Raw genomic sequence first — 10,772 nt, forward strand, 5'->3', positions numbered from 1 at the left:
CTACAGTGTAGATATCGATTGATCTCACCAAAGCAGTATCTCCTGTGAGAACCAGATTTGGATGATAAATAGAGATTACTACACGAGTGTCTATCAGATACCATTGATCTTCCAACGAGTTGTTTCAAAACGTATCTAACGAGCGAAAGCGAGTTAGATATGCTTTCTTACAACGAGTTGTAAGATCAATGGTATCTGACAGGCACGAGTACAGTAATCAGTTTCTTACACACGCTAAAATCGCACCTTTTTAGCATCGAACCGATGAATTTTGTCTATTCTCATGATTGCAGTAGCGCATTAATACATAACAACTCTGTCATAAGTGACGTCATCCTATGTGCTGCTTACTACTCATAAATAATGTGACCCTACACAAAAAGGTTTCCGTCATATATGTGGATTATCAAGGCGATGATGAAAATGCAAACTAGACAAAAACCAAGAACACACTGTGTGCCAAGTTGAAAGTTTACACCTCAAAGAAATTACCAAATATGTACAACAATGTTTACTTCCGTATGACATCAAAACCGGTGACCGACTTTTACAAAATGGGGTGTTCACTGACAACAGTACGCGTGATTTCGTGAGGAGGTTTTCGTTGATTGAGGGATCGTATACACATAAATGTGGCACGTAAGTAATCAGAAACATTCTGACAATCTGCGTACTGTTTTTTGTTTACCATGTTTTCCAATGTAACAAAGAACATTAGTCAGAATGTAGACAACTACCGTCATCGTTGTGCGTGATTTAGCGTCAGTCATGGCGTCACACAGGACGGAAACTTTTACGGTTTCTGTTGAATTTACCACATCATTGTAATGTATATATGTGTAATTCCATAGTTAGTGCAACGATACTCTTCCCATGAATATTCTCAAACGGGTGTTCGAGCGAATGCATGCAACAAGTAGTCGAAAGTACCTCTAAAAATGCTACACAGTGTAAAATCTGAATTTTGCTTTGTTTACATTTCAGCAAGTACAGTTTTCCGAGCACAGTTTTCGTTTCCATACCTAATTTATTTCGCATGATAATTTGCATTGGTGACAAAGACAATTTATCCATTGTTTCGAAAATGTATGAGGAATTGAGGGATGCATGTATAGCAGCTGAGTTTGAAATATACCTCATCGAATAGGCTTCTCATAACCGGCATTTTGTAAACACAATCCAATATGGCGGATCGTACGCTTCGGCGTTCGTGTATGCATATTTTCCAAACCATTCTAAACGATTCTAGGCTTATCAGCGACGTTTCAGAATTATCATTAGTGATGTGATACCCGTGATCACTAATAGGCTATGTTTCTACCTTAATTATTCGAGTAAATATCCGATATTTAGATTTCTAAACACACAGTAAATATTTATATAACGCCTTGAATTGTGATTTGGCGAGTTTTGCAATGTACCTAACTTTAAGTCTCTTTCAGTAATTTTGAATTGCCTAAAATGACAGTAAATGATAAACAGAAGGGGGAATTCAAAACTGTTGAGATTCTGTGTGTTGTATTTTGAATTGTATTCGATTTCGAAGTGAGGGTTTGAAGAGAAGGGACATATGTGTCGCTATGGCATCCAGGGGGTTTACACTCTGAAAAAATTATTATTATTATTATTAATTACATGGTCTTGCTGTTCAATACAGACGTAGGTGAACATTCGACTGAAGCATGAGCTACTTATGAATAACTTACACTCAGGAAAGTAGTCCGTCATCATCTGACCCCAGGTCATCACCATAGAGTAGCCAATCGCGGGCCTGGAATTTGATCTCACACATATGTTTGATACCAGTTATCTCAAATGGGTTATTCACCCACAGGTGTGTAAGAAATAGTAATTATGTGATAATAAATTCTGTTATTGATATCTAGAAACCGATTTGCTAAATTTGTGATATAAATTCATTCTTTGGTGTCCATAAATGAATAATTGATATCACATAATGAATAAATAGTAATTATTTGATAACAAATTCGGTTATTGATATCTAAAAACCGATTTGTTATATTAATAAACATTTCATGATAAAAGTCAAATCAAGTTTGTGATATAAATTCATTCCTTGGTATCCATAAATTAATTATTGATAGCACATAATGAATAAATGGTAAAAAGGCAAATAGAGATAGTTAGTAACAAAAATATACGATATACAAAGAATATTTGCACAACTATCACACAACCACACTGACACCGCATCAACCCCCGCGGTAAACTGGACACAGTTATGTGCACACTGATTACATAACCCCTACCGACAGGGTGGGGATGGTGGTTCAAATGAAACTTACAACCCTGTTTGTTGTCTAATAAATGCTGGGCGGCGCCTTTGATCTTGCCTCTAACCATGCATGTAGGAGTAAACGATGATCAGGATGGCCTGGAAATAACCAAGAATCTTTTTTGTTGCATATCAAGGTACTAATTCATCGGTCACGGGGTTTTGTTATGTATGTGTGCCCAGTGTATCAACAATTAACTAGAAAGGTTCATATCTACAAAAATGTGTATGCGTCAGTATGGTTTATCAACACATGCATAACACTTATTCACGCTTGGTGTGGCAGACTGAAAATAGAACATTATGATAGCGTCAGCAGGGATAATAGAAGTCATAAGACACAACTTTATTTGCTTTTCTGGCCATGGACCGTGGCATATGAAGATGATACATACATGTTTAAGCTACTAGATTATTTACGACAATACAGTTCAAATATTGTGTTCAATATGTTATGATAGAAAACGTTGATATATTTTTAACAAACTAATTTTGTACTATTCAACAAGCTGTGACTTTAAAGACATTTTCGCTTATTGTAATAACTTCAAGGTAAAACATCATATCTATCTCTGAAATCCACGAGCATAGTTGCTGCCAAACATTAGATCATAAGGGCGGCCATTTTTGGAGTGTAGAGCATAGCTCAATTTGATTAAAGTTTTATTTACAATTTGATTAACTATAATAATATGAATATTAAAATTTATTGCCCAGTTAACAAGTTATCAGTGAGATAGAATATAAATACTGGGAACGCTGAACAACTTCATTGTAAATAGACAAATGCACCTGTGAATGGCCAAGGTTTTAAATACCGAGTGAAACAAAGACGAGGTGCCAGCCTACACTGGAAATGCTGTATGCTGCATGCCCAGCCACCATCAACACCTCTAGTGATCTTTTCGCGACCCCAAGCCTTGCGCATAACCATTGTAAAGACCTGATTGAGTTACCTCCTTCCATCAACGTGAAAGGATTACCCACAGAGAAAGAAAGGATTAAAATCCTAAAGATATCCTATCCACATGGTATAAGCACTCACAACCAGTTTCCTCTAATAGTAAACTATCACCTTTGGTATCCCCAAAAATACTCACCATGGTCATTGGGCAAATGTAAAAATCACAAACCCTAACGAGATTCTGTCTACATGGTCACACCCAGTGATTGTGAAGATCTCAAATTCTATCAACAGTGAGACAATATGTTAATATTCGTTTCAAATATCTTCTTAGAGTAAGTGATAAATGTCCCATACATTCAAGTACCTACAGCCAAGTGCCCATACATGCACCTACCTGCATATACTTGTACTCCTTAAAACATGTACTCCTCCATACAAGTACCTCTACAAACAAGTACCGCTACATTCAAGTACCCGTACATACACATATCCACATATACATGTACTCCTACATACAAGTACCTCTACAAACAAGTACCGCTACATTCAAGTACCCGTACATACACATATCCACATATACATGTACTCCTACATACAAGTACCTCTACAAACAAGTTCCCCTACAACCAAGTACAGCTTCATTCAAGTACCACTACATACAAGTACGGCAACATTCAAGTACCCTTACAAACACATATCCACATATACATGTACTACTACATAAAAATACCTCTACATACAAGTACCTCTACATACAAGTACCTCTACATACAAGTACCCTATCAAACATGTACAGTCAGGAATTGGTTAATGAGCATAACGAGTTATGGTGGTAAACCTGTTCTTCACAAACATTGTCTTCCTTAACATCACACACTTAAAGAAAGGAACATTGCACTAGTGGAGTGGTTCTAGGATGTTTTGTTTTAGTTTTCAGCAGGTGCGTGCTCCTTTGCGAACTGTACTTCAAACACTCGCTGTGTGGAGAGACGTCGAGGTGGTGCAGTCTGTGTTGAGGGTAAGACTCCTTTAATGACCAAGACATGACAAGACAAGACCTCATGTTATATTTGCAGTGTGAAACATTCACTCGATCACTATTACATGTAATATATAGGATGAGGGTGTCGGTGTGGATGTCGATGAGAGTGAGGCTGTAGATAAGGGTGAGGGTGCCGATGAGGGTGTCCATGAGGGTGTCCATGAGGGTGAGGGTGAGGCTGCACGAGGGTGAGAGTGCAGATGTGGGTGTAGACGAGAGTGAGGGTGCAGATGAGGGTGAGCGTGTAGATATGTTTGAATGTGTAGATGAGTGTGGGGGTGTAGATGAGTGTGTGGGTGTAGACGAGGGTGAGGGTAAGGGTGTAGACGTGGGTGAGGAAGAGAGTGAGTTAATATTTAACGTCACATCGGCAATATTGCAGCCATGTCTTGACGAGATAAAATTTGTCTTCAACAATATATATGTAAACTGTATAAAATTCGGTCGACGAAGGACAGTAAAACAACTAGATTATCACAGATATATGTCTAAAACTAGTACAAAATCATAAAATATGACAATTCATAACATTACAATAGATACATTGGGTTAGATATCACCAGCAATTAAAGTGAGGTCACCATACTGAGGACCATTGGGACTTAACCTTTGCTACCTGCATGGACCCCAGCAGGATTTACACCATCCCTTTAGTCACTGGCGACCATTGACAGAGTTTAGCTGGAGATTTAAAACCAACAAATATAATACGATGAAAACACTGGCAGATATAAAATTACTTTGATTTATGTGGGCTTACATGTCCTATCAGGGGACAATAATTAAATTTCACGCTACTTCGAGGATAAAGCCACTAACAGTCTCAGTTAATGATCATATACTACTAATTTTTAAATTTATATCTTTGTACATCAAAATTTATTAAGTAATTCTATTTCCTTTAAAAAACCTATGATAAAATGAGCATGTATTTGATTAAAAGATACTTTATAGATGACACTTTAAAATATTTATCCCTTGAGATGGAAAAATGTAGACGTGGGTGAGGGGATAGATGAGGGTAAGGAGGTAGAAGAGGGTGAGGGTGTAGATTAGGGTGACTGTGTAGATGAGGGTGACGGTATAGATGAGTATAGTATTGATGATATAATCATTTTCAACATGATCTAAGTCTGGGGCTTCATTTAAGGTCCCTTGCAGCATTTATAATTTCTTTAATTGTTATACTCTCATTTAATAAAATGGCAATCTCACACGTGTTATCTGTTAAAGTTATGGCTTAGTTATAAGGTAGTGTGTTAAAGATGTTTTTATTGATAAACTTCCAGGTTTTCTCTTGGTGAATGTTTAAGATTTTCCCGAAGTATCTTATTTAATTCATATACTGATGTATATATGTTTTCCACACTTTTTTATTGGATTAAGAATCTTGCTGATATATAGCCTCATTTAGTATACTATTATATTTCGATGATTGTGTTAATTTCTGTTCGTGTCGGATATCTATCTTGATTCTTTTTGCTTACATCATTTTGGCTTTTGACATTCTTTGATATTATGAGCAATTTGTTTCAACACCCATGTGACTACAGATGATATCCTAGCTATTAATTCAATTCAAACAACTTTGATATTTATTGTGTGGGTCATATAACATCATCAAATCTGGACTAACATCCCATAACAAGGATATAACGTTGATTTGATGTCAAGAAGTTTGTTAATACCCACATAAACAATGTGTTTAGCTCCTTATTACGGAAGCCTTTAGTGGCACTTGCTTTTTCTTTTGTTTCTTGAAATGTCAAGATACCAGCTTGAAATTTCAAGTTTATTATCTGAAAATGTCACCTTATATGTATGTATCTTGAAATTGGAAGATCTTAAGTTGAAATGTGAAGATAATAAGTTAAATCTTAAAATTTCAGCTTATCAAATTTCAAGAAACTACATACACTTAGTATGTATCTTGAAATTTCAATCAACTTAGTAACTTGAAATTTCAAAATAATAAGTTGAACTTTCAAGATAAAATCGCAAAATTTCAACTTATTATATTGAAATTTCAAGATAATTATCTTGTAATTCAGCTAAGGACATCTATGTATCTTTACTTTTCAAGTTTGTGTCTTGCCATTTCAAGAAAAAAAACATAAAAACAAGTTGCCCTTAAGAGCATCTGTAGTTATTGCTGTATTGTGACACAGATCTGTTGTGTGATGCCTTTGATCCAGCTTTAGGTATTATTAATGATGTCAACATTCCTGGCTATTACAGATAATAAATATAAACCTTTTGACACTTTTTTTCATTTTGGATTCGTGGGTCAAAGTTTTATTTAAATATGGACTTCTGACATGCTGCGAGTGGCGATGTCAGACCATCATATTTGACCCTTGATGTTAACTCGTCTATTCTATCAAATTTCACTTTTCATCAGAAGCCACTACCACCACTATATCGACACCAACTACCACAACTCCCACATCTACGAATAGAACGTTATCTTAAAATTTCAAATTATAAATATGTATCTTGAAATTTCAGCTTAGTAATTTGAAATTGATCACAGTATCTTAACATTTCAAAATATTAAGTTGAAATTTCAAGATAAAACATTACAATTTCAAGATAATTATCTTGTAATTTCAGCTCAGTATACATCTTCAATTTTCAAGTTAGTATCTAGAAATTTCAAGAAAAAAATATAAAAACAAGTGGCCCTAAAGAGGCGAGTGGCGATGTTAGACCATCATATGTTACACTCTTGATGTTACCTCGTCTGTTCACTTTTCCATCAGAAGCCACTACCACTACTATGACAACTCCAACTACCACAGCTGCCACATCTACGACTACGACTACAACGTGTTCTGCCACAACAAAGCAGTCAAAGGGTAGGTGGAACTTGACAAGCCTCGTGTTTGCCACTGTCATTATGTCGGTTTCTATTACTGTAATAATTTTACAAAGTGCTAACTATACACATCCAACAAAAATAGCAACTGAAAGCCATGATAGTAATTTAATATGTTCTGTGTCACATTCTGGAAGCTGTGTAAATAACAGTAAACTTGCTCAAACAGTATGTGTTATTGGGACAAAGTTTAATATATAGATTTACTTCTGCTATGATGCGATGTGCCAGATCATAATATTCTACCACTGTTATACATTTTAACTTTCGATTTTTTTTTACCATGTTCAGTGGTAAGCTGCACTTTATTTTATTTACATTTTAACAATCAATTTTCACATATTTCCTAAACATTTACTCAAGTTTGCTAACTATATCAAATATATAGAGAATCTCACCGGAGTGTCTTTTGGTATCAAATATATCAACAAATGTTGATATATTTGATATCAAAAGACACTCGGGTGAGATTTTATTTACCACCCAATATCATTCTTCTAACCTTTTCAGTCTTTAGAAAGTAATAAGCAGTCTCTTAAAAGTAAAAGGTACTGCTAACAACTTCAGTAGCAGAGCCATTAGTTATGTCATTTGATTGTGACGTCATGGTAACCAAGCGATATCTTTTGTAGGAGCCAGTTCTGGATGATAAATGTTTATGACATCCAGTGATCACCGTTATTAGTCTACTCTTGCAGTTCCACACACCTACGTCGGGTGTTACCGAGATCAAGTGATCCGTTTACTTCCACATAACCTGAACATGGACCGTAGATACATGACAATTGAAGCCTGCAAACTACGCTGCTACAGACGACACCACACCTATTTCGGAATCGAGGTAGACAAAGATACAATTGAAAAGATTAAAATATTCACCAATTCACGTACCATTAATCGTGTATTACATTATTGTTACATTTTTCAAATCAGTTGAAATAGCGATTATCACTTATTAATTTTGAAATCAAGCAGGTTTACTTCCCAGGCTCAATGCAATAGTTGACCAAGGCAATGAGTATTACACCAGCAAATGTACCTAGCAAGATACCGAGACGAGCATGTGAAAGCTTTTTTATACCTCAAATTAAAGTTTATTCGCTGAAAAAAAACTATTTCTATTTATCATCTATTTTCAACTAAGAAACATCCATGTGGTCCTACAATACTATAACATGAGAAATTGAAAATGTCCACATATTCAATATTGAACAGTTCGAATGGTAACCGATTCAATATAATGTCAATTTAAGGCAAGATCCTGGTTAGCTACGTTATGGAACATGGTTACCAGTGGCAAGCACAGTATGTATCAGTACAGATACACATGGTATTAAGGAAAGGATGTTTTATCTATTCAGTAGTAACGATGCAAACACTATTGAGGAATATACATAATTAACAGTAGCCTCATCACTACGCTATCTCTAAGAATATTTGTTTGCCACAGTTCCAACTTTGTCATGTGTGGATACCAAATGGACAGGATGGAAGGCTGTAATGACTTAGTAGATTTCTTTTCATGGACCAGTACATCAGACCAGTAGATCAGATTAGTACATCAGAGAAGTACATCTGACCAGTACATCAGATCAGTAGATCAGATTAGTACATCAGAGAAGTACATCTGACCAGTACATCAGATCAGTAGATCAGATTAGTACATCAAAGAAGTACATCTGACCAGTACATCAGATCAGTAGATCAGATTAATACATCAGAGAAGTACATCTGACCAGTACATCAGATCAGTAGATCAGATTAGTACATCAGAGAAGTACATCTGACCAGTACATATGGCCACTACGTCAGACCATTGCGTAATAACAGTACATCAGAAAATGCCGGATAGTAACCACGAGATATTCAGATTTCTGCTTTTGGCAACCTGCAGAATTATAACATGAGTTTTTTTCTGACTTGGACGAGCACCACACTTCCAGTGTGTCTATTCCTCCTTCAGTTAACATCAGGTTATCGAGGCGTTGGTGTTGGTTCCTCAAAATGAGCACTGGGATACAGTAATGCACATGCTGCTATTGATTACAGGATGGACAAGAATGCTACTGTGGTGATCTCATCATATATTGGTACAGCAAAGAACCTGACTCTGAATGCCGCAGGCCATGTTCTGGTGACAAATCTAAATTCACGATGTGTGGAGGACACTGGAGGATATCCATCTTTAAGATAGGCTAGTGGAAAACGGAGTTATCTTTGTTGCCTGATATCGCTGAGGTGCCATTGAGGTTTTTTTGTGTCTAATATTGTTTCGATTGAATTCCATAAATTCCATTATCACCTCAGGTTTCTGAATATAAATTGTGAACTGCCCCAACCTTCCTGTGTTACTGTCACGTAAGCACCAGCGTTCATTATTTCCGACTATACTCTCATACATGTACATATGTCAGAAAACAATGTCTTGATGTAAGTCGCGATTGACGATACGTCACTAGGTAAGGATGCTGTGTTATAACATAATTATATCTTGTGTGGCGATGCAACTGTGACAGCTGGACAACAAAATTCACGGAGCTCGATGGGTTTGATGGATGTGTACGTCACAATAGCCTGCTGTGTATAGGTGTCATTGTTCAGTCTGACATGTAAACGTCTGCTGTTAGATTTGCCTGTTGATATACTGTAGATAATGATAACTTTATGAATAAATTGACTGCGCTGATATCTAGTTTTGAAATATATCATAGAAACGCTAAAATTATAGAAAATGTTGGAACAATATTCGAAGTATTTTGCACTAGAACGTATTGACAGAAAGGAGAATTTCCTGTGGATACATGTCCTACACTCCGCCAGAGTGCGAGTATAAATCTTGTGTCACACCAGCAACTATTCACCTGTATTGGTCTCTATAATCACAGCTGGTGCTATCATAATTTTTCCGTTCCAATCCTCCCACCAGGCTGAATAAGCAGTATACCCGTGTTGATAGCCGCACTGACGCAAATAAAGGGACTTTGATCTCTGACAATTATCCGGGGCGGGATGCTGCCTATGCTCTTTGATATAGGCAAATACGTAGCATGTAAAAATATTTATTTAAAATAAAACTTTCTCGATGATGGTAGATACACTTGGCACGTAAACGTAAAACAAACTTGTGACAGAGTCACTGGTGCCATGATATGCAACAAGAAAGAATATTGTTTAATTCCACACGATCCCGATAATCACTTTCCTCTACATACGAACAGGTAATATCTTTGGAATGCTTAAGGGGGCGGTCGGGTAGCCTAGTGGTTAAAGCGTTCGCTCGTCACGCCGAAGACCCGGGTTCGATTCCCGACATGGGTACAATGTGTGAAGCCCATTTCTGGTGTCCCCCGCCGTGATATTGCTGGAATATTGCTAAAAGCGGCGTAAAACCATACTCACTCACTCACTGGAATGCTTAATCATTTTTTTTAAAAATACAACGCTACTACTGGCTGTTACATTCCTTAACCAGTTGAGGGTTCTTTTTGTTGAAATATGTAGCAGACATAACATTAAAAGTCTAATACTGTCAACTGTAACACAGTATTGGCAGTGGAACTGGAACATGATATGGCCAGGAGACATCTGTTGTGTGTATAATGAGGGGTGCGCCCTAAAGTGTTTGTCGTAGAATGTGAAAAGGTGTCCT

The 10,772-nt window shown here is 36.6% G+C and overlaps 1 long non-coding RNA gene across 1 annotated transcript; it reads left to right on the forward strand.

Moving 5' to 3' along the window:
• The first annotated feature begins 7,068 nt into the window (after nucleotides 1–7,068).
• On the forward strand, nucleotides 7,069–9,573 carry LOC124111658. Its single transcript, XR_006857521.1, has 3 exons — nucleotides 7,069–7,103; nucleotides 7,809–7,964; nucleotides 9,173–9,573. It is a non-coding gene; the product is annotated as an uncharacterized LOC124111658 (long non-coding RNA).
• Nucleotides 9,574–10,772: the final 1,199 nt, after the last annotated feature.

This window comes from Haliotis rufescens, unplaced genomic scaffold (assembly GCF_023055435.1).
Source record: "Haliotis rufescens isolate VD_foot unplaced genomic scaffold, xgHalRufe1.0.p SCAF_24, whole genome shotgun sequence".
NCBI lineage: Eukaryota > Metazoa > Mollusca > Gastropoda > Lepetellida > Haliotidae > Haliotis > Haliotis rufescens.